Here is a 22,052-nt window from a genome sequence, read left to right as displayed (position 1 = left end):
GGCTTCAGCTCCTTTGGCCCTATCAGTGACTCGTGCGCTTCAAGCATTCCTTTCAGAATGCTAAAAGCTAAAATCCACCACCTGCGTTGGTGGTATAGTGGTGAGCATAGCTGCCTTCCAAGCAGTTGACCCGGGTTCGATTCCCGGCCAACGCATTCCTTTTGGCTCCGGCTGACGTTGAAGCAGAATTGCTTCTGTGACCTCTGTCTGCACCAAAAACTTTTGGATGAGTCGTTCAGAAGCAGTAAAAAGCTAGGACTCCCCGTCGGGGAATCGAACCCCGGTCTTCCGCGTGACAGGCGGAGATACTGTCCACTATACTAACGAGGAGCTGCGCTTGCTGGCCTTCGCCCCCAGCCGGCGTGATTTCACCGACATCACCAAAACGAGCCATTACTCCATGAAAAACCAGATCAACCTGCCATGACCTTATTAAGTCTCTCAATATCTTGAATGATACACATTACAGGGGGTCATTATTTGGACCACTTTATTATTTACATTTTTTTTTTCTTTTCACTTTTCATACGGGGGGCATGAAAAAAGGGATGACATTGACTTGATTGGGTTTGTGAATATTGGGAGATGGAAGGGACTTTTGTAACTTGTACTCCTCCCATTTGGAGTGACGGTGGTGATGAAAAACATGTTGGCAGGCGTCGGCACCCTAGGTTACCCTTGGTAAGCGTAGTGGTTTACCAAAGGGAGCGCACAGGCCCAAGGGATTGGAGCCATAGCTCGAGTTTCTCTTCATCAATGCATAAATCTTTCGCCTTTTACTGAAGATTTCCGTGGACAGAAACATTTCCGAGTGACCTGTATTTTTGGGGGCTCTGCTCACAACAGAGCTATACTAGAGAGTCAAGAGCAGAGTGAATCTGGCCGACTGCCAACATGCAGTGGAACGAAGCGCGCCGCGTCGTGGTCTGTGTTTGCAGCCTTTGTGCTTCCTGTGTCGCAACTTCAGATTTCTTTAGCCAGCATGAAAAGACAGCGCTCTCTCGTACATGACGGGATCCAAACCCTGAACGGGCCCAGACAAAGATGGCTTCCGCTCCTTTGGCCCTATCAGTGACTTGTGCACTTTGAGCATTCTTTTCTGACCGGCGAAAGCCAGCGTCCACCGCCTGCGTTGTTGGTATAGTATAACTTGCACTGTACCCAGATGAAAAATGGAGGTGGCAGAATGGAGCTCGGTGTTGTGTTCGCCTGCACAAAAAGCCTGCCGTGACCCGGATTCGAACCGGAGTTGCTGCGGCCACAACGCAGAGTACTAACCGGCCGGGTCTGCTTAAAAAAACTCAAAAGCGCCCCAACCTACAGGTTCACTGGCTTGTTTGCCAAGGGATCTCAAATTTAAGGGTGCCTTCCAAGAAGCAGGGGTCACAGTTCAAAGCAGGGGTCACAGAACCCTGGACCCTCAGATTAAAAGTCTGATGCTCTACCGACTGAGCTATCCGGGCCACATTGGGAGCATGACAGCAAACAATGTGCATTCTCTGTCTGCTTAAAGTTTGCGGTACTGCAGGATGAAGGCCACAGACTACTAGGGCTGAGACTGATAGGCTTCTCCTGGCAAGTTTGGAACAGTGACATTGAATGAATGGACTCTTTTCACAACAGTTTGCTAACACTTTTTTGGCCTGGACAGAGAAGTAAATGGTGCTAGAAGTTCATAATGAGTAGGCTTCTTTTACACTGTTATATCAGAGCACCTAAAAGTTCTTCCATTGGACTTGGTTCTTTGGAAACACTGCTTGAAAAGAGATGTGGGAAGACCAGTTGTCGTGCAGCAACTGGAGTTAGAGGGGGGGAAAAATCAGCTTCCAGGAAAAGTAGAGAAGGCACAGTTGCTGTCGCAAACAGCCAAGAAGGCAAAGCGCTTCGTAGTCGGCAGGGTTCGAACCTGCGCGGGGAGACCCCAATGGATTTCGAGTCCATCGCCTTAACCTCTCAGCCACGACTACACCTGAGGGTGTTTTGCGTGCTTTTTGGTTGGCTAGATGTGGGCAGCATAGGACATCGCGGACAACCTGCACTGCACCCGGATGAAAAATGGAGGTGGCAGAAAGGAGCTCTTCTTTTTTAACTTTTACTCCTCCCATTTACAGTGAGGGGGCCATTAAATTCATGTTGGCAGGTGTCGGCACCCTAGATTACCCTTGGTGAGTGTAGTGGTTTAGCACAGGGAGCGCACAGGCCCAAGGAAATGGAGCCATAGCTCGAGTTTCTCTTCATCAACGCATAAATCTTTCGCCTTTTACTAAAGATTTCCGTGGAGAGGAACATTTGCGAGTGACCTGTATTTTTGGGGGCTCTGCTCACAGCAGAGCTGTACTGGAGTGTCAAGAGCAGAATCAAACTGGCCGCCCGCCAACGTGCAGTGGAACGAAGCGCGCCTCATCATGGTCTGTGTTTGCGGCCTTTGCGCTTTCTGCGTCGCAACTTCAAATTTCTTTAGCCAGCGTGGAAAGACAGCACTCTCTCGTACATGACGGGATCCAAACAAAGATGGCTTCAGCTCCTTTGGCCCTATCAGTGACTCGTGCGCTTCAAGCATTCCTTTCAGAATGCTAAAAGCTAAAATCCACCACCTGCGTTGGTGGTATAGTGGTGAGCATAGCTGCCTTCCAAGCAGTTGACCCGGGTTCGATTCCCGGCCAACGCATTCCTTTTGGCTCCGGCTGACGTTGAAGCAGAATTGCTTCTGTGACCTCTGTCTGCACCAAAAACTTTTGGATGAGTCGTTCAGAAGCAGTAAAAAGCTAGGACTCCCCGTCGGGGAATCGAACCCCGGTCTTCCGCGTGACAGGCGGAGATACTGTCCACTATACTAACGAGGAGCTGCGCTTGCTGGCCTTCGCCCCCAGCCGGCGTGATTTCACCGACATCACCAAAACGAGCCATTACTCCATGAAAAACCAGATCAACCTGCCATGACCTTATTAAGTCTCTCAATATCTTGAATGATACACATTACAGGGGGTCATTATTTGGACCACTTTATTATTTACATTTTTTTTTTCTTTTCACTTTTCATACGGGGGGCATGAAAAAAGGGATGACATTGACTTGATTGGGTTTGTGAATATTGGGAGATGGAAGGGACTTTTGTAACTTGTACTCCTCCCATTTGGAGTGACGGTGGTGATGAAAAACATGTTGGCAGGCGTCGGCACCCTAGGTTACCCTTGGTAAGCGTAGTGGTTTACCAAAGGGAGCGCACAGGCCCAAGGGATTGGAGCCATAGCTCGAGTTTCTCTTCATCAATGCATAAATCTTTCGCCTTTTACTGAAGATTTCCGTGGACAGAAACATTTCCGAGTGACCTGTATTTTTGGGGGCTCTGCTCACAACAGAGCTATACTAGAGAGTCAAGAGCAGAGTGAATCTGGCCGACTGCCAACATGCAGTGGAACGAAGCGCGCCGCGTCGTGGTCTGTGTTTGCAGCCTTTGTGCTTCCTGTGTCGCAACTTCAGATTTCTTTAGCCAGCATGAAAAGACAGCGCTCTCTCGTACATGACGGGATCCAAACCCTGAACGGGCCCAGACAAAGATGGCTTCCGCTCCTTTGGCCCTATCAGTGACTTGTGCACTTTGAGCATTCTTTTCTGACCGGCGAAAGCCAGCGTCCACCGCCTGCGTTGTTGGTATAGTATAACTTGCACTGTACCCAGATGAAAAATGGAGGTGGCAGAATGGAGCTCGGTGTTGTGTTCGCCTGCACAAAAAGCCTGCCGTGACCCGGATTCGAACCGGAGTTGCTGCGGCCACAACGCAGAGTACTAACCGGCCGGGTCTGCTTAAAAAAACTCAAAAGCGCCCCAACCTACAGGTTCACTGGCTTGTTTGCCAAGGGATCTCAAATTTAAGGGTGCCTTCCAAGAAGCAGGGGTCACAGTTCAAAGCAGGGGTCACAGAACCCTGGACCCTCAGATTAAAAGTCTGATGCTCTACCGACTGAGCTATCCGGGCCACATTGGGAGCATGACAGCAAACAATGTGCATTCTCTGTCTGCTTAAAGTTTGCGGTACTGCAGGATGAAGGCCACAGACTACTAGGGCTGAGACTGATAGGCTTCTCCTGGCAAGTTTGGAACAGTGACATTGAATGAATGGACTCTTTTCACAACAGTTTGCTAACACTTTTTTGGCCTGGACAGAGAAGTAAATGGTGCTAGAAGTTCATAATGAGTAGGCTTCTTTTACACTGTTATATCAGAGCACCTAAAAGTTCTTCCATTGGACTTGGTTCTTTGGAAACACTGCTTGAAAAGAGATGTGGGAAGACCAGTTGTCGTGCAGCAACTGGAGTTAGAGGGGGGGAAAAATCAGCTTCCAGGAAAAGTAGAGAAGGCACAGTTGCTGTCGCAAACAGCCAAGAAGGCAAAGCGCTTCGTAGTCGGCAGGGTTCGAACCTGCGCGGGGAGACCCCAATGGATTTCGAGTCCATCGCCTTAACCTCTCAGCCACGACTACACCTGAGGGTGTTTTGCGTGCTTTTTGGTTGGCTAGATGTGGGCAGCATAGGACATCGCGGACAACCTGCACTGCACCCGGATGAAAAATGGAGGTGGCAGAAAGGAACTCTTCTTTTTTAACTTTTACTCCTCCCATTTACAGTGAGGGGGCCATTAAATTCATGTTGGCAGGTGTCGGCACCCTAGATTACCCTTGGTGAGTGTAGTGGTTTAGCACAGGGAGCGCACAGGCCCAAGGAAATGGAGCCATAGCTCGAGTTTCTCTTCATCAACGCATAAATCTTTCGCCTTTTACTAAAGATTTCCGTGGAGAGGAACATTTGCGAGTGACCTGTATTTTTGGGGGCTCTGCTCACAGCAGAGCTGTACTGGAGTGTCAAGAGCAGAATCAAACTGGCCGCCCGCCAACGTGCAGTGGAACGAAGCGCGCCTCATCATGGTCTGTGTTTGCGGCCTTTGCGCTTTCTGCGTCGCAACTTCAAATTTCTTTAGCCAGCGTGGAAAGACAGCACTCTCTCGTACATGACGGGATCCAAACAAAGATGGCTTCAGCTCCTTTGGCCCTATCAGTGACTCGTGCGCTTCAAGCATTCCTTTCAGAATGCTAAAAGCTAAAATCCACCACCTGCGTTGGTGGTATAGTGGTGAGCATAGCTGCCTTCCAAGCAGTTGACCCGGGTTCGATTCCCGGCCAACGCATTCCTTTTGGCTCCGGCTGACGTTGAAGCAGAATTGCTTCTGTGACCTCTGTCTGCACCAAAAACTTTTGGATGAGTCGTTCAGAAGCAGTAAAAAGCTAGGACTCCCCGTCGGGGAATCGAACCCCGGTCTTCCGCGTGACAGGCGGAGATACTGTCCACTATACTAACGAGGAGCTGCGCTTGCTGGCCTTCGCCCCCAGCCGGCGTGATTTCACCGACATCACCAAAACGAGCCATTACTCCATGAAAAACCAGATCAACCTGCCATGACCTTATTAAGTCTCTCAATATCTTGAATGATACACATTACAGGGGGTCATTATTTGGACCACTTTATTATTTACATTTTTTTTTTCTTTTCACTTTTCATACGGGGGGCATGAAAAAAGGGATGACATTGACTTGATTGGGTTTGTGAATATTGGGAGATGGAAGGGACTTTTGTAACTTGTACTCCTCCCATTTGGAGTGACGGTGGTGATGAAAAACATGTTGGCAGGCGTCGGCACCCTAGGTTACCCTTGGTAAGCGTAGTGGTTTACCAAAGGGAGCGCACAGGCCCAAGGGATTGGAGCCATAGCTCGAGTTTCTCTTCATCAACGCATAAATCTTTCGCCTTTTACTGAAGATTTCCGTGGACAGAAACATTTCCGAGTGACCTGTATTTTTGGGGGCTCTGCTCACAACAGAGCTATACTAGAGAGTCAAGAGCAGAGTGAATCTGGCCGACTGCCAACATGCAGTGGAACGAAGCGCGCCGCGTCGTGGTCTGTGTTTGCAGCCTTTGTGCTTCCTGTGTCGCAACTTCAGATTTCTTTAGCCAGCATGAAAAGACAGCGCTCTCTCGTACATGACGGGATCCAAACCCTGAACGGGCCCAGACAAAGATGGCTTCCGCTCCTTTGGCCCTATCAGTGACTTGTGCACTTTGAGCATTCTTTTCTGACCGGCGAAAGCCAGCGTCCACCGCCTGCGTTGTTGGTATAGTATAACTTGCACTGTACCCAGATGAAAAATGGAGGTGGCAGAATGGAGCTCGGTGTTGTGTTCGCCTGCACAAAAAGCCTGCCGTGACCCGGATTCGAACCGGAGTTGCTGCGGCCACAACGCAGAGTACTAACCGGCCGGGTCTGCTTAAAAAAACTCAAAAGCGCCCCAACCTACAGGTTCACTGGCTTGTTTGCCAAGGGATCTCAAATTTAAGGGTGCCTTCCAAGAAGCAGGGGTCACAGAACCCTGGACCCTCAGATTAAAAGTCTGATGCTCTACCGACTGAGCTATCCGGGCCACATTGGGAGCATGACAGCAAACAATGTGCATTCTCTGTCTGCTTAAAGTTTGCGGTACTGCAGGATGAAGGCCACAGACTACTAGGGCTGAGACTGATAGGCTTCTCCTGGCAAGTTTGGAACAGTGACATTGAATGAATGGACTCTTTTCACAACAGTTTGCTAACACTTTTTTGGCCTGGACAGAGAAGTAAATGGTGCTAGAAGTTCATAATGAGTAGGCTTCTTTTACACTGTTATATCAGAGCACCTAAAAGCTCTTCCATTGGACTTGGTTCTTTGGAAACACTGCTTGAAAAGAGATGTGGGAAGACCAGTTGTCGTGCAGCAACTGGAGTTAGAGGGGGGGGAAAATCAGCTTCCAGGAAAAGTAGAGAAGGCACAGTTGCTGTCGCAAACAGCCAAGAAGGCAAAGCGCTTCGTAGTCGGCAGGGTTCGAACCTGCGCGGGGAGACCCCAATGGATTTCGAGTCCATCGCCTTAACCTCTCAGCCACGACTACACCTGAGGGTGTTTTGCGTGCTTTTTGGTTGGCTAGATGTGGGCAGCATAGGACATCGCGGACAACCTGCACTGCACCCGGATGAAAAATGGAGGTGGCAGAAAGGAGCTCTTCTTTTTTAACTTTTACTCCTCCCATTTACAGTGAGGGGGCCATTAAATTCATGTTGGCAGGTGTCGGCACCCTAGATTACCCTTGGTGAGTGTAGTGGTTTAGCACAGGGAGCGCACAGGCCCAAGGAAATGGAGCCATAGCTCGAGTTTCTCTTCATCAACGCATAAATCTTTCGCCTTTTACTAAAGATTTCCGTGGAGAGGAACATTTGCGAGTGACCTGTATTTTTGGGGGCTCTGCTCACAGCAGAGCTGTACTGGAGTGTCAAGAGCAGAATCAAACTGGCCGCCCGCCAACGTGCAGTGGAACGAAGCGCGCCTCATCATGGTCTGTGTTTGCGGCCTTTGCGCTTTCTGCGTCGCAACTTCAAATTTCTTTAGCCAGCGTGGAAAGACAGCACTCTCTCGTACATGACGGGATCCAAACAAAGATGGCTTCAGCTCCTTTGGCCCTATCAGTGACTCGTGCGCTTCAAGCATTCCTTTCAGAATGCTAAAAGCTAAAATCCACCACCTGCGTTGGTGGTATAGTGGTGAGCATAGCTGCCTTCCAAGCAGTTGACCCGGGTTCGATTCCCGGCCAACGCATTCCTTTTGGCTCCGGCTGACGTTGAAGCAGAATTGCTTCTGTGACCTCTGTCTGCACCAAAAACTTTTGGATGAGTCGTTCAGAAGCAGTAAAAAGCTAGGACTCCCCGTCGGGGAATCGAACCCCGGTCTTCCGCGTGACAGGCGGAGATACTGTCCACTATACTAACGAGGAGCTGCGCTTGCTGGCCTTCGCCCCCAGCCGGCGTGATTTCACCGACATCACCAAAACGAGCCATTACTCCATGAAAAACCAGATCAACCTGCCATGACCTTATTAAGTCTCTCAATATCTTGAATGATACACATTACAGGGGGTCATTATTTGGACCACTTTATTATTTACATTTTTTTTTTCTTTTCACTTTTCATACGGGGGGCATGAAAAAAGGGATGACATTGACTTGATTGAGTTTGTGAATATTGGGAGATGGAAGGGACTTTTGTAACTTGTACTCCTCCCATTTGGAGTGACGGTGGTGATGAAAAACATGTTGGCAGGCGTCGGCACCCTAGGTTACCCTTGGTAAGCGTAGTGGTTTACCAAAGGGAGCGCACAGGCCCAAGGGATTGGAGCCATAGCTCGAGTTTCTCTTCATCAACGCATAAATCTTTCGCCTTTTACTGAAGATTTCCGTGGACAGAAACATTTCCGAGTGACCTGTATTTTTGGGGGCTCTGCTCACAACAGAGCTATACTAGAGAGTCAAGAGCAGAGTGAATCTGGCCGACTGCCAACATGCAGTGGAACGAAGCGCGCCGCGTCGTGGTCTGTGTTTGCAGCCTTTGTGCTTCCTGTGTCGCAACTTCAGATTTCTTTAGCCAGCATGAAAAGACAGCGCTCTCTCGTACATAACGGGATCCAAACCCTGAACGGGCCCAGACAAAGATGGCTTCCGCTCCTTTGGCCCTATCAGTGACTTGTGCACTTTGAGCATTCTTTTCTGACCGGCGAAAGCCAGCGTCCACCGCCTGCGTTGTTGGTATAGTATAACTTGCACTGTACCCAGATGAAAAATGGAGGTGGCAGAATGGAGCTCGGTGTTGTGTTCGCCTGCACAAAAAGCCTGCCGTGACCCGGATTCGAACCGGAGTTGCTGCGGCCACAACGCAGAGTACTAACCGGCCGGGTCTGCTTAAAAAAACTCAAAAGCGCCCCAACCTACAGGTTCACTGGCTTGTTTGCCAAGGGATCTCAAATTTAAGGGTGCCTTCCAAGAAGCAGGGGTCACAGTTCAAAGCAGGGGTCACAGAACCCTGGACCCTCAGATTAAAAGTCTGATGCTCTACCGACTGAGCTATCCGGGCCACATTGGGAGCATGACAGCAAACAATGTGCATTCTCTGTCTGCTTAAAGTTTGCCTGTACTGCAGGATGAAGGCCACAGACTACTAGGGCTGAGACTGATAGGCTTCTCCTGGCAAGTTTGGAACAGTGACATTGAATGAATGGACTCTTTTCACAACAGTTTGCTAACACTTTTTTGGCCTGGACAGAGAAGTAAATGGTGCTAGATGTTCATAATGAGTAGGCTTCTTTTACACTGTTATATCAGAGCACCTAAAAGCTCTTCCATTGGACTTGGTTCTTTGGAAACACTGCTTGAAAAGAGATGTGGGAAGACCAGTTGTCGTGCAGCAACTGGAGTTAGAGGGGGGAAAAAATCAGCTTCCAGGAAAAGTAGAGAAGGCACAGTTGCTGTCGCAAACAGCCAAGAAGGCAAAGCGCTTCGTAGTCGGCAGGGTTCGAACCTGCGCGGGGAGACCCCAGTGGATTTCGAGACCATCGCCTTAACCTCTCAGCCACGACTACACCTGAGGGTGTTTTGCGTGCTTTTTGGTTGGCTAGATGTGGGCAGCATAGGACATCGCGGACAACCTGCACTGCACCCGGATGAAAAATGGAGGTGGCAGAAAGGAGCTCTTCTTTTTTAACTTTTACTCCTCCCATTTACAGTGAGGGGGCCATTAAATTCATGTTGGCAGGTGTCGGCACCCTAGATTACCCTTGGTGAGTGTAGTGGTTTAGCACAGGGAGCGCACAGGTCCAAGGAAATGGAGCCATAGCTCGAGTTTCTCTTCATCAACGCATAAATCTTTCGCCTTTTACTAAAGATTTCCGTGGAGAGGAACATTTGCGAGTGACCTGTATTTTTGGGGGCTCTGCTCACAGCAGAGCTGTACTGGAGTGTCAAGAGCAGAATCAAACTGGCCGCCCGCCAACGTGCAGTGGAACGAAGCGCGCCTCATCATGGTCTGTGTTTGCGGCCTTTGCGCTTTCTGCGTCGCAACTTCAAATTTCTTTAGCCAGCGTGGAAAGACAGCACTCTCTCGTACATGACGGGATCCAAACAAAGATGGCTTCAGCTCCTTTGGCCCTATCAGTGACTCGTGCGCTTCAAGCATTCCTTTCAGAATGCTAAAAGCTAAAATCCACCACCTGCGTTGGTGGTATAGTGGTGAGCATAGCTGCCTTCCAAGCAGTTGACCCGGGTTCGATTCCCGGCCAACGCATTCCTTTTGGCTCCGGCTGACGTTGAAGCAGAATTGCTTCTGTGACCTCTGTCTGCACCAAAAACTTTTGGATGAGTCGTTCAGAAGCAGTAAAAAGCTAGGACTCCCCATCGGGGAATCGAACCCCGGTCTTCCGCGTGACAGGCGGAGATACTGTCCACTATACTAACGAGGAGCTGCGCTTGCTGGCCTTCGCCCCCAGCCGGCGTGATTTCACCGACATCACCAAAACAAGCCATTACTCCATGAAAAACCAGATCAACCTGCCATGACCTTATTAAGTCTCTCAATATCTTGAATGATACACATTACAGGGGGTCATTATTTGGACCACTTTATTATTTAAATTTTTTTTTTCTTTTCACTTTTCATACGGGGGGCATGAAAAAAGGGATGACATTGACTTGATTGGGTTTGTGAATATTGGGAGATGGAAGGGACTTTTGTAACTTGTACTCCTCCCATTTGGAGTGACGGTGGTGATGAAAAACATGTTGGCAGGCGTCGGCACCCTAGGTTACCCTTGGTAAGCGTAGTGGTTTACCAAAGGGAGCGCACAGGCCCAAGGGATTGGAGCCATAGCTCGAGTTTCTCTTCATCAACGCATAAATCTTTCGCCTTTTACTGAAGATTTCCGTGGACAGAAACATTTCCGAGTGACCTGTATTTTTGGGGGCTCTGCTCACAACAGAGCGATACTAGAGAGTCAAGAGCAGAGTGAATCTGGCCGACTGCCAACATGCAGTGGAACGAAGCGCGCCGCGTCGTGGTCTGTGTTTGCAGCCTTTGTGCTTCCTGTGTCGCAACTTCAGATTTCTTTAGCCAGCATGAAAAGACAGCGCTCTCTCGTACATAACGGGATCCAAACCCTAAACGGGCCCAGACAAAGATGGCTTCCGCTCCTTTGGCCCTATCAGTGACTTGTGCACTTTGAGCATTCTTTTCTGACCGGCGAAAGCCAGCGTCCACCGCCTGCGTTGTTGGTATAGTATAACTTGCACTGTACCCAGATGAAAAATGGAGGTGGCAGAATGGAGCTCGGTGTTGTGTTCGCCTGCACAAAAAGCCTGCCGTGACCCGGATTCGAACCGGAGTTGCTGCGGCCACAACGCAGAGTACTAACCGGCCGGGTCTGCTTAAAAAAACTCAGAAGTGCCCCAACCTACAGGTTCACTGGCTTGTTTGCCAAGGGATCTCAAATTTAAGGGTGCCTTCCAAGAAGTAGGGGTCACAGTTCAATTCAACATCTCACATAGCCTTCGTACTCGGTCGTGAGGGGAGGCCTTTAGCAAACTGACAGCTTGTCGCCCGAACAGGGACTTGAACCCTGGACCCTCAGATTAAAAGTCTGATGCTCTACCGACTGAGCTATCCGGGCCACATTGGGAGCATGACAGCAAACAATTTGCATTCTCTGTCTGCTTAAAGTTTGCGGTACTGCAGGATGAAGGCCACAGACTACTAGGGCTGAGACTGATAGGCTTCTCCTGGCAAGTTTGGAACAGTGACATTGAATGAATGGACTCTTTTCACAACAGTTTGCTAACACTTTTTTGGCCTGGACAGAGAAGTAAATGGTGCTAGATGTTCATAATGAGTAGGCTTCTTTTACACTGTTATATCAGAGCACCTAAAAGCTCTTCCATTGGACTTGGTTCTTTGGAAACACTGCTTGAAAAGAGATGTGGGAAGACCAGTTGTCGTGCAGCAACTGGAGTTAGAGGGGGGGGAAAAATCAGCTTCCAGGAAAAGCAGAGAAGGCACAGTTGCTGTCGCAAACAGCCAAGAAGGCAAAGCGCTTCGTAGTCGGCAGGGTTCGAACCTGCGCGGGGAGACCCCAATGGATTTCGAGTCCATCGCCTTAACCTCTCAGCCACGACTACACCTGAGGGTGTTTTGCGTGCTTTTTGGTTGGCTAGATGTGGGGAGCATAGGACATCGCGGACAACCTGCACTGCACCCGGATGAAAAATGGAGGTGGCAGAAAGGAGCTCTTCTTTTTTAACTTTTACTCCTCCCATTTACAGTGAGGGGGCCATTAAATTCATGTTGGCAGGTGTCGGCACCCTAGATTACCCTTGGTGAGTGTAGTGGTTTAGCACAGGGAGCGCACAGGCCCAAGGAAATGGAGCCATAGCTCGAGTTTCTCTTCATCAACGCATAAATCTTTCGCCTTTTACTAAAGATTTCCGTGGAGAGGAACATTTGCGAGTGACCTGTATTTTTGGGGGCTCTGCTCACAGCAGAGCTGTACTGGAGTGTCAAGAGCAGAATCAAACTGGCCGCCCGCCAACGTGCAGTGGAACGAAGCGCGCCTCATCATGGTCTGTGTTTGCGGCCTTTGCGCTTTCTGCGTCGCAACTTCAAATTTCTTTAGCCAGCGTGGAAAGACAGCACTCTCTCGTACATGACGGGATCCAAACAAAGATGGCTTCAGCTCCTTTGGCCCTATCAGTGACTCGTGCGCTTCAAGCATTCCTTTCAGAATGCTAAAAGCTAAAATCCACCACCTGCGTTGGTGGTATAGTGGTGAGCATAGCTGCCTTCCAAGCAGTTGACCCGGGTTCGATTCCCGGCCAACGCATTCCTTTTGGCTCCGGCTGACGTTGAAGCAGAATTGCTTCTGTGACCTCTGTCTGCACCAAAAACTTTTGGATGAGTCGTTCAGAAGCAGTAAAAAGCTAGGACTCCCCGTCGGGGAATCGAACCCCGGTCTTCCGCGTGACAGGCGGAGATACTGTCCACTATACTAACGAGGAGCTGCGCTTGCTGGCCTTCGCCCCCAGCCGGCGTGATTTCACCGACATCACCAAAACGAGCCATTACTCCATGAAAAACCAGATCAACCTGCCATGACCTTATTAAGTCTCTCAATATCTTGAATGATACACATTACAGGGGGTCATTATTTGGACCACTTTATTATTTACATTTTTTTTCTTTTCACTTTTCATACGGGGGGCATGAAAAAAGGGATGACATTGACTTGATTGGGTTTGTGAATATTGGGAGATGGAAGGGACTTTTGTAACTTGTACTCCTCCCATTTGGAGTGACGGTGGTGATGAAAAACATGTTGGCAGGCGTCGGCACCCTAGGTTACCCTTGGTAAGCGTAGTGGTTTACCAAAGGGAGCGCACAGGCCCAAGGGATTGGAGCCATAGCTCGAGTTTCTCTTCATCAACGCATAAATCTTTCGCCTTTTACTGAAGATTTCCGTGGACAGAAACATTTCCGAGTGACCTGTATTTTTGGGGGCTCTGCTCACAACAGAGCTATACTAGAGAGTCAAGAGCAGAGTGAATCTGGCCGACTGCCAACATGCAGTGGAACGAAGCGCGCCGCGTCGTGGTCTGTGTTTGCAGCCTTTGTGCTTCCTGTGTCGCAACTTCAGATTTCTTTAGCCAGCATGAAAAGACAGCGCTCTCTCGTACATAACGGGATCCAAACCCTGAACGGGCCCAGACAAAGATGGCTTCCGCTCCTTTGGCCCTATCAGTGACTTGTGCACTTTGAGCATTCTTTTCTGACCGGCGAAAGCCAGCGTCCACCGCCTGCGTTGTTGGTATAGTATAACTTGCACTGTACCCAGATGAAAAATGGAGGTGGCAGAATGGAGCTCGGTGTTGTGTTCGCCTGCACAAAAAGCCTGCCGTGACCCGGATTCGAACCGGAGTTGCTGCGGCCACAACGCAGAGTACTAACCGGCCGGGTCTGCTTAAAAAAACTCAGAAGCGCCCCAACCTACAGGTTCACTGGCTTGTTTGCCAAGGGATCTCAAATTTAAGGGTGCCTTCCAAGAAGCAGGGGTCACAGTTCAATTCAACATCTCACATAGCCTTCGTACTCGGTCGTGAGGGGAGGCCTGTAGCAAACTGACAGCTTGTCGCCTGAACAGGGACTTGAACCCTGGACCCTCAGATTAAAAGTCTGATGCTCTACCGACTGAGCTATCCGGGCCACATTGGGAGCATGACAGCAAACAATGTGCATTCTCTGTCTGCTTAAAGTTTGCGGTACTGCAGGATGAAGGCCACAGACTACTAGGGCTGAGACTGATAGGCTTCTCCTGGCAAGTTTGGAACAGTGACATTGAATGAATGGACTCTTTTCACAACAGTTTGCTAACACTTTTTTGGCCTGGACAGAGAAGTAAATGGTGCTAGAAGTTCATAATGAGTAGGCTTCTTTTACACTGTTATATCAGAGCACCTAAAAGCTCTTCCATTGGACTTGGTTCTTTGGAAACACTGCTTGAAAAGAGATGTGGGAAGACCAGTTGTCGTGCAGCAACTGGAGTTAGAGGGGGGAAAAAATCAGCTTCCAGGAAAAGTAGAGAAGGCACAGTTGCTGTCGCAAACAGCCAAGAAGGCAAAGCGCTTCGTAGTCGGCAGGGTTCGAACCTGCGCGGGGAGACCCCAATGGATTTCGAGTCCATCGCCTTAACCTCTCAGCCACGACTACACCTGAGGGTGCTTTGCGTGCTTTTTGGTTGGCTAGATGTGGGCAGCATAGGACATCGCGGACAACCTGCACTGCACCCGGATGAAAAATGGAGGTGGCAGAAAGGAGCTCTTCTTTTTTAACTTTTACTCCTCCCATTTACAGTGAGGGGGCCATTAAATTCATGTTGGCAGGTGTCGGCACCCTAGATTACCCTTGGTGAGTGTAGTGGTTTAGCACAGGGAGCGCACAGGCCCAAGGAAATGGAGCCATAGCTCGAGTTTCTCTTCATCAACGCATAAATCTTTCGCCTTTTACTAAAGATTTCCGTGGAGAGGAACATTTGCGAGTGACCTGTATTTTTGGGGGCTCTGCTCACAGCAGAGCTGTACTGGAGTGTCAAGAGCAGAATCAAACTGGCCGCCCGCCAACGTGCAGTGGAACGAAGCGCGCCTCAAAATGGTCTGTGTTTGCGGCCTTTGCGCTTTCTGCGTCGCAACTTCAAATTTCTTTAGCCAGCGTGGAAAGACAGCACTCTCTCGTACATGACGGGATCCAAACAAAGATGGCTTCAGCTCCTTTGGCCCTATCAGTGACTCGTGCGCTTCAAGCATTCCTTTCAGAATGCTAAAAGCTAAAATCCACCACCTGCGTTGGTGGTATAGTGGTGAGCATAGCTGCCTTCCAAGCAGTTGACCCGGGTTCGATTCTCGGCCAACGCATTCCTTTTGGCTCCGGCTGACGTTGAAGCAGAATTGCTTCTGTGACCACTGTCTGCACCAAAAACTTTTGGATGAGTCGTTCAGAAGCAGTAAAAAGCTAGGACTCCCCGTCGGGGAATCGAACCCCGGTCTTCCGCGTGACAGGCGGAGATACTGTCCACTATACTAACGAGGAGCTGCGCTTGCTGGCCTTCGCCCCCAGCCGGCGTGATTTCACCGACACCACCAAAACGAGCCATTACTCCATGAAAAACCAGATCAACCTGCCATGACCTTATTAAGTCTCTCAATATCTTGAATGATACACATTACAGGGGGTCATTATTTGGACCACTTTATTATTTACATTTTTTTTTTTTTCACTTTTCATACGGGGGGCATGAAAAAAGGGATGACATTGAATTGATTGGGTTTGTGAATATTGGGAGATGGAAGGGACTTTTGTAACTTGTACTCCTCCCATTTGGAGTGACGGTGGTGATGAAAAACATGTTGGCAGGCGTCGGCACCCTAGGTTACCCTTGGTAAGCGTAGTGATTTACCAAAGGGAGCGCACAGGCCCAAGGGATTGGAGCCATAGCTCGAGTTTCTCTTCATCAACGCATAAATCTTTCGCCTTTTACTGAAGATTTCCGTGGACAGAAACATTTCCGAGTGACCTGTATTTTTGGGGGCTCTGCTCACAACAGAGCTATACTAGAGAGTCAAGAGCAGAGTGAATCTGGCCGACTGCCAACATGCAGTGGAACGAAGCGCGCCGCGTCGTGGTCTGTGTTTGCAGCCTTTGTGCTTCCTGTGTCGCAACTTCAGATTTCTTTAGCCAGCATGAAAAGACAGCGCTCTCTCGTACATAACGGGATCCAAACCCTGAACGGGCCCAAACAAAGATGGCTTCCGCTCCTTTGGCCCTATCAGTGACTTGTGCACTTTGAGCATTCTTTTCTGACCGGCGAAAGCCAGCGTCCACCGCCTGCGTTGTTGGTATAGTATAACTTGCACTGTACCCAGATGAAAAATGGAGGTGGCAGAATGGAGCTCGGTGTTGTGTTCGCCTGCACAAAAAGCCTGCCGTGACCCGGATTCGAACCGGAGTTGCTGCGGCCACAACGCAGAGTACTAACCGGCCGGGTCTGCTTAAAAAAACTCAGAAGTGCCCCAACCTACAGGTTCACTGGCTTGTTTGCCAAGGGATCTCAAATTTAAGGGTGCCTTCCAAGAAGTAGGGGTCACAGTTCAATTCAACATCTCACATAGCCTTCGTACTCGGTCGTGAGGGGAGGCCTGTAGCAAACTGACAGCTTGTCGCCCGAACAGGGACTTGAACCCTGGACCCTCAGATTAAAAGTCTGATGCTCTACCGACTGAGCTATCCGGGCCACATTGGGAGAATGACAGCAAACAATGTGCATTCTCTGTCTGCTTAAAGTTTGCGGTACTGCAGGATGAAGGCCACAGACTACTAGGGCTGAGACTGATAGGCTTCTCCTGGCAAGTTTGGAACAGTGACATTGAATGAATGGACTCTTTTCACAACAGTTTGCTAACACTTTTTTGGCCTGGACAGAGAAGTAAATGGTGCTAGATGTTCATAATGAGTAGGCTTCTTTTACACTGTTATATCAGAGCACCTAAAAGCTCTTCCATTGGACTTGGTTCTTTGGAAACACTGCTTGAAAAGAGATGTGGGAAGACCAGTTGTCGTGCAGCAACTGGAGTTAGAGGGGGGAAAAAATCAGCTTCCAGGAAAAGTAGAGAAGGCACAGTTGCTGTCGCAAACAGCCAAGAAGGCAAAGCGCTTCGTAGTCGGCAGGGTTCGAACCTGCGCGGGGAGACCCCAATGGATTTCGAGTCCATCGCCTTAACCTCTCAGCCACGACTACACTTGAGTGTGTTTTGCGTGCTTTTTGGTTGGCTAGATGTGGGCAGCATAGGACATCGCGGACAACCTGCACTGCACCCGGATGAAAAATGGAGGTGGCAGAAAGGAGCTCTTCTTTTTTAACTTTTACTCCTCCCATTTACAGTGAGGGGGCCATTAAATTCATGTTGGCAGGTGTCGGCACCCTAGATTACCCTTGGTGAGTGTAGTGGTTTAGCACAGGGAGCGCACAGGCCCAAGGAAATGGAGCCATAGCTCGAGTTTCTCTTCATCAACGCATAAATCTTTCGCCTTTTACTAAAGATTTCCGTGGAGAGGAACATTTGCGAGTGACCTGTATTTTTGGGGGCTCTGCTCACAGCAGAGCTGTACTGGAGTGTCAAGAGCAGAATCAAACTGGCCGCCCGCCAACGTGCAGTGGAACGAAGCGCGCCTCATCATGGTCTGTGTTTGCGGCCTTTGCGCTTTCTGCGTCGCAACTTCAAATTTCTTTAGCCAGCGTGGAAAGACAGCACTCTCTCGTACATGACGGGATCCAAACAAAGATGGCTTCAGCTCCTTTGGCCCTATCAGTGACTCGTGCGCTTCAAGCATTCCTTTCAGAATGCTAAAAGCTAAAATCCACCACCTGCGTTGGTGGTATAGTGGTGAGCATAGCTGCCTTCCAAGCAGTTGACCCGGGTTCGATTCCCGGCCAACGCATTCCTTTTGGCTCCGGCTGACGTTGAAGCAGAATTGCTTCTGTGACCTCTGTCTGCACCAAAAACTTTTGGATGAGTCGTTCAGAAGCAGTAAAAAGCTAGGACTCCCCGTCGGGGAATCGAACCCCGGTCTTCCGCGTGACAGGCGGCGATACTGTCCACTATAATAACGAGGAGCTGCGCTTGCTGGCCTTCGCCCCCAGCCGGCGTGATTTCACCGACACCACCAAAACGAGCCATTACTCCATGAAAAACCAGATCAACCTGCCATGACCTTATTAAGTCTCTCAATATCTTGAATGATACACATTACAGGGGGTCATTATTTGGACCACTTTATTATTTACATTTGTTTTTTTTTTTCACTTTTCATACGGGGGGCATGAAAAAAGGGATGACATTGACTTGATTGGGTTTGTGAATATTGGGAGATGGAAGGGACTTTTGTAACTTGTACTCCTCCCATTTGGAGTGACGGTGGTGATGAAAAACATGTTGGCAGGCGTCGGCACCCTAGGTTACCCTTGGTAAGCGTAGTGATTTACCAAAGGGAGCGCACAGGCCCAAGGGATTGGAGCCATAGCTCGAGTTTCTCTTCATCAACGCATAAATCTTTCGCCTTTTACTGAAGATTTCCGTGGACAGAAACATTTCCGAGTGACCTGTATTTTTGGGGGCTCTGCTCACAACAGAGCTATACTAGAGAGTCAAGAGCAGAGTGAATCTGGCCGACTGCCAACATGCAGTGGAACGAAGCGCGCCACGTCGTGGTCTGTGTTTGCAGCCTTTGTGCTTCCTGTGTCGCAACTTCAGATTTCTTTAGCCAGCATGAAAAGACAGCGCTCTCTCGTACATAACGGGATCCAAACCCTGAACGGGCCCAAACAAAGATGGCTTCCACTCCTTTGGCCCTATCAGTGACTTGTGCACTTTGAGCATTCTTTTCTGACCGGCGAAAGCCAGCGTCCACCGCCTGCGTTGTTGGTATAGTATAACTTGCACTGTACCCAGATGAAAAATGGAGGTGGCAGAATGGAGCTCGGTGTTGTGTTCGCCTGCACAAAAAGCCTGCCGTGACCCGGATTCGAACGGGAGTTGCTGTGGCCACAACGCAGAGTACTAACCGGCCGAGTCTGCTTAAAAAAACTCAGAAGTGCCCCAACCTACAGGTTCACTGGCTTGTTTGCCAAGGGATCTCAAATTTAAGGGTGCCTTCCAAGAAGTAGGGGTCACAGTTCAATTCAACATCTCACATAGCCTTCGTACTCGGTTGTGAGGGGAGGCCTGTAGCAAACTGACAGCTTGTCGCCCGAACAGGGACTTGAACCCTGGACCCTCAGATTAAAAGTCTGATGCTCTACCGACTGAGCTATCCGGGCCGCATTGGGTGCATGACAGCAAACAATGTGCATTCTCTGTCTGCTTAAAGTTTGCGGTACTGCAGGATGAAGGCCACAGACTACTAGGGCTGAGACTGATAGGCTTCTCCTGGCAAGTTTGGAACAGTGACATTGAATGAATGGACTCTTTTCACAACAGTTTGCTAACACTTTTTTGGCCTGGACAGAGAAGTAAATGGTGCTAGATGTTCATAATGAGTAGGCTTCTTTTACACTGTTATATCAGAGCACCTAAAAGCTCTTCCATTGGACTTGGTTCTTTGGAAACACTGCTTGAAAAGAGATGTGGGAAGACCAGTTGTCGTGCAGCAACTGGAGTTAGAGGGGGGAAAAAATCAGCTTCCAGGAAAAGTAGAGAAGGCACAGTTGCTGTCGCAAACAGCCAAGAAGGCAAAGCGCTTCGTAGTCGGCAGGGTTCGAACCTGCGCGGGGAGACCCCAATGGATTTCGAGTCCATCGCCTTAACCTCTCAGCCACGACTACACCTGAGGGTGTTTTGCGTGCTTTTTGGTTGGCTAGATGTGGGCAGCATAGGACATCGCGGACAACCTGCACTGCACCCGGATGAAAAATGGAGGTGGCAGAAAGGAGCTCTTCTTTTTTAACTTTTACTCCTCCCATTTACAGTGAGGGGGCCATTAAATTCATGTTGGCAGGTGTCGGCACCCTAGATTACCCTTGGTGAGTGTAGTGGTTTAGCACAGGGAGCGCACAGGCCCAAGGAAATGGAGCCATAGCTCGAGTTTCTCTTCATCCACGCATAAATCTTTCGCCTTTTACTAAAGTTTTCCGTGGAGAGGAACATTTGCGAGTGACCTGTATTTTTGGGGGCTCTGCTCACAGCAGAGCTGTACTGGAGTGTCAAGAGCAGAATCAAACTGGCCGCCCGCCAACGTGCAGTGGAACGAAGCGCGCCTCATCATGGTCTGTGTTTGCGGCCTTTGCGCTTTCTGCGTCGCAACTTCAAATTTCTTTAGCCAGCGTGGAAAGACAGCACTCTCTCGTACATGACGGGATCCAAACAAAGATGGCTTCAGCTCCTTTGGCCCTATCAGTGACTCGTGCGCTTCAAGCATTCCTTTCAGAATGCTAAAAGCTAAAATCCACCACCTGCGTTGGTGGTATAGTGGTGAGCATAGCTGCCTTCCAAGCAGTTGACCCGGGTTCGATTCCCGGCCAACGCATTCCTTTTGGCTCCGGCTGACGTTGAAGCAGAATTGCTTCTGTGACCTCTGTCTGCACCAAAAACTTTTGGATGAGTCGTTCAGAAGCAGTAAAAAGCTAGGACTCCCCGTCGGGGAATCGAACCCCGGTCTTCCGCGTGACAGGCGGAGATACTGTCCACTATACTAACGAGGAGCTGCGCTTGCTGGCCTTCGCCCCCAGCCGGTGTGATTTCACCGACATCACCAAAACGAGCCATTACTCCATGAAAAACCAGATCAACCTGCCATGACCTTATTAAGTCTCTCAATATCTTGAATGATACACATTACAGGGGGTCATTATTTGGACCACTTTATTATTTACATTTGTTTGTTTTTTTTCACTTTTCATACGGGGGGCATGAAAAAAGGGATGACATTGACTTGATTGGGTTTGTGAATATTGGGAGATGGAAGGGACTTTTGTAACTTGTACTCCTCCCATTTGGAGTGACGGTGGTGATGAAAAACATGTTGGCAGGCGTCGGCACCCTAGGTTACCCTTGGTAAGCGTAGTGATTTACCAAAGGGAGCGCACAGGCCCAAGGGATTGGAGCCATAGCTCGAGTTTCTCTTCATCAACGCATAAATCTTTCGCCTTTTACTGAAGATTTCCGTGGACAGAAACATTTCCGAGTGACCTGTATTTTTGGGGGCTCTGCTCACAACAGAGCTATACTAGAGAGTCAAGAGCAGAGTGAATCTGGCCGACTGCCAACATGCAGTGGAACGAAGCGCGCCACGTCGTGGTCTGTGTTTGCAGCCTTTGTGCTTCCTGTGTCGCAACTTCAGATTTCTTTAGCCAGCATGAAAAGACAGCGCTCTCTCGTACATAACGGGATCCAAACCCTGAACGGGCCCAAACAAAGATGGCTTCCACTCCTTTGGCCCTATCAGTGACTTGTGCACTTTGAGCATTCTTTTCTGACCGGCGAAAGCCAGCGTCCACCGCCTGCGTTGTTGGTATAGTATAACTTGCACTGTACCCAGATGAAAAATGGAGGTGGCAGAATGGAGTTCGGTGTTGTGTTCGCCTGCACAAAAAGCCTGCCGTGACCCGGATTCGAACGGGAGTTGCTGTGGCCACAACGCAGAGTACTAACCGGCCGAGTCTGCTTAAAAAAACTCAGAAGTGCCCCAACCTACAGGTTCACTGGCTTGTTTGCCAAGGGATCTCAAATTTAAGGGTGCCTTCCAAGAAGTAGGGGTCACAGTTCAATTCAACATCTCACATAGCCTTCGTACTCGGTTGTGAGGGGAGGCCTGTAGCAAAATGACAGCTTGTCGCCCGAACAGGGACTTGAACCCTGGACCCTCAGATTAAAAGTCTGATGCTCTACCGACTGAGCTATCCGGGCCGCATTGGGTGCATGACAGCAAACAATGTGCATTCTCTGTCTGCTTAAAGTTTGCGGTACTGCAGGATGAAGGCCACAGACTACTAGGGCTGAGACTGATAGGCTTCTCCTGGCAAGTTTGGAACAGTGACATTGAATGAATGGACTCTTTTCAC

The 22,052-nt window shown here is 49.5% G+C and overlaps 44 non-coding genes across 44 annotated transcripts; 25 read left to right on the top strand and 19 right to left on the bottom strand.

Annotated features, from left to right (window-relative positions):
* Window positions 1–83: 83 nt before the first annotated feature.
* Window positions 84–155, top strand: trnag-ucc (transfer RNA glycine (anticodon UCC)). Its single transcript has one exon. It is a non-coding gene; the product is annotated as a tRNA-Gly (tRNA).
* Window positions 156–258: 103 nt separating this feature from the next.
* Window positions 259–330, bottom strand: trnad-guc (transfer RNA aspartic acid (anticodon GUC)). The gene has a single exon. It is a non-coding gene; the product is annotated as a tRNA-Asp (tRNA).
* A 405-nt stretch (window positions 331–735) lies between these two features.
* LOC141311288 (U5 spliceosomal RNA) lies at window positions 736–850 on the top strand. Its single transcript, XR_012348752.1, has one exon. It is a non-coding gene; the product is annotated as a U5 spliceosomal RNA (small nuclear RNA).
* A 1,035-nt stretch (window positions 851–1,885) lies between these two features.
* trnas-cga (transfer RNA serine (anticodon CGA)) lies at window positions 1,886–1,967 on the bottom strand. The gene has a single exon. It is a non-coding gene; the product is annotated as a tRNA-Ser (tRNA).
* A 251-nt stretch (window positions 1,968–2,218) lies between these two features.
* LOC141311180 (U5 spliceosomal RNA) lies at window positions 2,219–2,334 on the top strand. Its single transcript, XR_012348644.1, has one exon. It is a non-coding gene; the product is annotated as a U5 spliceosomal RNA (small nuclear RNA).
* A 262-nt stretch (window positions 2,335–2,596) lies between these two features.
* Window positions 2,597–2,668, top strand: trnag-ucc (transfer RNA glycine (anticodon UCC)). Its single transcript has one exon. It is a non-coding gene; the product is annotated as a tRNA-Gly (tRNA).
* A 103-nt stretch (window positions 2,669–2,771) lies between these two features.
* On the bottom strand, window positions 2,772–2,843 carry trnad-guc (transfer RNA aspartic acid (anticodon GUC)). The gene has a single exon. It is a non-coding gene; the product is annotated as a tRNA-Asp (tRNA).
* Window positions 2,844–3,248: 405 nt separating this feature from the next.
* Window positions 3,249–3,363, top strand: LOC141311287 (U5 spliceosomal RNA). Its single transcript, XR_012348751.1, has one exon. It is a non-coding gene; the product is annotated as a U5 spliceosomal RNA (small nuclear RNA).
* A 1,035-nt stretch (window positions 3,364–4,398) lies between these two features.
* On the bottom strand, window positions 4,399–4,480 carry trnas-cga (transfer RNA serine (anticodon CGA)). The gene has a single exon. It is a non-coding gene; the product is annotated as a tRNA-Ser (tRNA).
* Window positions 4,481–4,731: 251 nt separating this feature from the next.
* LOC141311179 (U5 spliceosomal RNA) lies at window positions 4,732–4,847 on the top strand. The gene has a single exon (XR_012348643.1). It is a non-coding gene; the product is annotated as a U5 spliceosomal RNA (small nuclear RNA).
* A 262-nt stretch (window positions 4,848–5,109) lies between these two features.
* Window positions 5,110–5,181, top strand: trnag-ucc (transfer RNA glycine (anticodon UCC)). The gene has a single exon. It is a non-coding gene; the product is annotated as a tRNA-Gly (tRNA).
* A 103-nt stretch (window positions 5,182–5,284) lies between these two features.
* trnad-guc (transfer RNA aspartic acid (anticodon GUC)) lies at window positions 5,285–5,356 on the bottom strand. Its single transcript has one exon. It is a non-coding gene; the product is annotated as a tRNA-Asp (tRNA).
* A 405-nt stretch (window positions 5,357–5,761) lies between these two features.
* Window positions 5,762–5,876, top strand: LOC141311257 (U5 spliceosomal RNA). Its single transcript, XR_012348720.1, has one exon. It is a non-coding gene; the product is annotated as a U5 spliceosomal RNA (small nuclear RNA).
* Window positions 5,877–6,892: 1,016 nt separating this feature from the next.
* Window positions 6,893–6,974, bottom strand: trnas-cga (transfer RNA serine (anticodon CGA)). The gene has a single exon. It is a non-coding gene; the product is annotated as a tRNA-Ser (tRNA).
* A 251-nt stretch (window positions 6,975–7,225) lies between these two features.
* Window positions 7,226–7,341, top strand: LOC141311177 (U5 spliceosomal RNA). The gene has a single exon (XR_012348642.1). It is a non-coding gene; the product is annotated as a U5 spliceosomal RNA (small nuclear RNA).
* Window positions 7,342–7,603: 262 nt separating this feature from the next.
* Window positions 7,604–7,675, top strand: trnag-ucc (transfer RNA glycine (anticodon UCC)). Its single transcript has one exon. It is a non-coding gene; the product is annotated as a tRNA-Gly (tRNA).
* A 103-nt stretch (window positions 7,676–7,778) lies between these two features.
* On the bottom strand, window positions 7,779–7,850 carry trnad-guc (transfer RNA aspartic acid (anticodon GUC)). Its single transcript has one exon. It is a non-coding gene; the product is annotated as a tRNA-Asp (tRNA).
* Window positions 7,851–8,255: 405 nt separating this feature from the next.
* LOC141311254 (U5 spliceosomal RNA) lies at window positions 8,256–8,370 on the top strand. Its single transcript, XR_012348719.1, has one exon. It is a non-coding gene; the product is annotated as a U5 spliceosomal RNA (small nuclear RNA).
* Window positions 8,371–9,406: 1,036 nt separating this feature from the next.
* Window positions 9,407–9,488, bottom strand: trnas-cga (transfer RNA serine (anticodon CGA)). The gene has a single exon. It is a non-coding gene; the product is annotated as a tRNA-Ser (tRNA).
* A 251-nt stretch (window positions 9,489–9,739) lies between these two features.
* Window positions 9,740–9,855, top strand: LOC141311176 (U5 spliceosomal RNA). The gene has a single exon (XR_012348641.1). It is a non-coding gene; the product is annotated as a U5 spliceosomal RNA (small nuclear RNA).
* Window positions 9,856–10,117: 262 nt separating this feature from the next.
* trnag-ucc (transfer RNA glycine (anticodon UCC)) lies at window positions 10,118–10,189 on the top strand. The gene has a single exon. It is a non-coding gene; the product is annotated as a tRNA-Gly (tRNA).
* Window positions 10,190–10,769: 580 nt separating this feature from the next.
* LOC141311284 (U5 spliceosomal RNA) lies at window positions 10,770–10,884 on the top strand. Its single transcript, XR_012348748.1, has one exon. It is a non-coding gene; the product is annotated as a U5 spliceosomal RNA (small nuclear RNA).
* Window positions 10,885–11,494: 610 nt separating this feature from the next.
* trnak-uuu (transfer RNA lysine (anticodon UUU)) lies at window positions 11,495–11,567 on the bottom strand. The gene has a single exon. It is a non-coding gene; the product is annotated as a tRNA-Lys (tRNA).
* Window positions 11,568–11,990: 423 nt separating this feature from the next.
* Window positions 11,991–12,072, bottom strand: trnas-cga (transfer RNA serine (anticodon CGA)). The gene has a single exon. It is a non-coding gene; the product is annotated as a tRNA-Ser (tRNA).
* A 251-nt stretch (window positions 12,073–12,323) lies between these two features.
* On the top strand, window positions 12,324–12,439 carry LOC141311175 (U5 spliceosomal RNA). The gene has a single exon (XR_012348640.1). It is a non-coding gene; the product is annotated as a U5 spliceosomal RNA (small nuclear RNA).
* A 262-nt stretch (window positions 12,440–12,701) lies between these two features.
* Window positions 12,702–12,773, top strand: trnag-ucc (transfer RNA glycine (anticodon UCC)). The gene has a single exon. It is a non-coding gene; the product is annotated as a tRNA-Gly (tRNA).
* Window positions 12,774–12,876: 103 nt separating this feature from the next.
* trnad-guc (transfer RNA aspartic acid (anticodon GUC)) lies at window positions 12,877–12,948 on the bottom strand. The gene has a single exon. It is a non-coding gene; the product is annotated as a tRNA-Asp (tRNA).
* A 403-nt stretch (window positions 12,949–13,351) lies between these two features.
* On the top strand, window positions 13,352–13,466 carry LOC141311252 (U5 spliceosomal RNA). Its single transcript, XR_012348717.1, has one exon. It is a non-coding gene; the product is annotated as a U5 spliceosomal RNA (small nuclear RNA).
* A 1,105-nt stretch (window positions 13,467–14,571) lies between these two features.
* trnas-cga (transfer RNA serine (anticodon CGA)) lies at window positions 14,572–14,653 on the bottom strand. Its single transcript has one exon. It is a non-coding gene; the product is annotated as a tRNA-Ser (tRNA).
* Window positions 14,654–14,904: 251 nt separating this feature from the next.
* On the top strand, window positions 14,905–15,020 carry LOC141311173 (U5 spliceosomal RNA). Its single transcript, XR_012348638.1, has one exon. It is a non-coding gene; the product is annotated as a U5 spliceosomal RNA (small nuclear RNA).
* Window positions 15,021–15,457: 437 nt separating this feature from the next.
* trnad-guc (transfer RNA aspartic acid (anticodon GUC)) lies at window positions 15,458–15,529 on the bottom strand. Its single transcript has one exon. It is a non-coding gene; the product is annotated as a tRNA-Asp (tRNA).
* Window positions 15,530–15,932: 403 nt separating this feature from the next.
* On the top strand, window positions 15,933–16,047 carry LOC141311251 (U5 spliceosomal RNA). Its single transcript, XR_012348716.1, has one exon. It is a non-coding gene; the product is annotated as a U5 spliceosomal RNA (small nuclear RNA).
* A 610-nt stretch (window positions 16,048–16,657) lies between these two features.
* On the bottom strand, window positions 16,658–16,730 carry trnak-uuu (transfer RNA lysine (anticodon UUU)). Its single transcript has one exon. It is a non-coding gene; the product is annotated as a tRNA-Lys (tRNA).
* A 422-nt stretch (window positions 16,731–17,152) lies between these two features.
* On the bottom strand, window positions 17,153–17,234 carry trnas-cga (transfer RNA serine (anticodon CGA)). Its single transcript has one exon. It is a non-coding gene; the product is annotated as a tRNA-Ser (tRNA).
* A 251-nt stretch (window positions 17,235–17,485) lies between these two features.
* LOC141311172 (U5 spliceosomal RNA) lies at window positions 17,486–17,601 on the top strand. Its single transcript, XR_012348636.1, has one exon. It is a non-coding gene; the product is annotated as a U5 spliceosomal RNA (small nuclear RNA).
* Window positions 17,602–17,863: 262 nt separating this feature from the next.
* trnag-ucc (transfer RNA glycine (anticodon UCC)) lies at window positions 17,864–17,935 on the top strand. The gene has a single exon. It is a non-coding gene; the product is annotated as a tRNA-Gly (tRNA).
* Window positions 17,936–18,515: 580 nt separating this feature from the next.
* On the top strand, window positions 18,516–18,630 carry LOC141311250 (U5 spliceosomal RNA). The gene has a single exon (XR_012348715.1). It is a non-coding gene; the product is annotated as a U5 spliceosomal RNA (small nuclear RNA).
* A 610-nt stretch (window positions 18,631–19,240) lies between these two features.
* Window positions 19,241–19,313, bottom strand: trnak-uuu (transfer RNA lysine (anticodon UUU)). The gene has a single exon. It is a non-coding gene; the product is annotated as a tRNA-Lys (tRNA).
* Window positions 19,314–19,735: 422 nt separating this feature from the next.
* On the bottom strand, window positions 19,736–19,817 carry trnas-cga (transfer RNA serine (anticodon CGA)). Its single transcript has one exon. It is a non-coding gene; the product is annotated as a tRNA-Ser (tRNA).
* Window positions 19,818–20,068: 251 nt separating this feature from the next.
* Window positions 20,069–20,184, top strand: LOC141311216 (U5 spliceosomal RNA). The gene has a single exon (XR_012348680.1). It is a non-coding gene; the product is annotated as a U5 spliceosomal RNA (small nuclear RNA).
* A 262-nt stretch (window positions 20,185–20,446) lies between these two features.
* trnag-ucc (transfer RNA glycine (anticodon UCC)) lies at window positions 20,447–20,518 on the top strand. Its single transcript has one exon. It is a non-coding gene; the product is annotated as a tRNA-Gly (tRNA).
* A 103-nt stretch (window positions 20,519–20,621) lies between these two features.
* Window positions 20,622–20,693, bottom strand: trnad-guc (transfer RNA aspartic acid (anticodon GUC)). Its single transcript has one exon. It is a non-coding gene; the product is annotated as a tRNA-Asp (tRNA).
* Window positions 20,694–21,099: 406 nt separating this feature from the next.
* Window positions 21,100–21,214, top strand: LOC141311249 (U5 spliceosomal RNA). Its single transcript, XR_012348713.1, has one exon. It is a non-coding gene; the product is annotated as a U5 spliceosomal RNA (small nuclear RNA).
* Window positions 21,215–21,824: 610 nt separating this feature from the next.
* Window positions 21,825–21,897, bottom strand: trnak-uuu (transfer RNA lysine (anticodon UUU)). Its single transcript has one exon. It is a non-coding gene; the product is annotated as a tRNA-Lys (tRNA).
* Between the last annotated feature and the right edge of the window lie 155 nt (window positions 21,898–22,052).

This window comes from Garra rufa, unplaced genomic scaffold (genome assembly GCF_049309525.1).
Source record: "Garra rufa unplaced genomic scaffold, GarRuf1.0 hap1_unplaced_003, whole genome shotgun sequence".
Classification (NCBI taxonomy): Eukaryota; Metazoa; Chordata; class Actinopteri; order Cypriniformes; family Cyprinidae; genus Garra; species Garra rufa.
The sequence above is the reverse complement of the archived record's forward strand: the minus strand, read 5'-3'. Positions and strand labels throughout refer to the sequence as shown.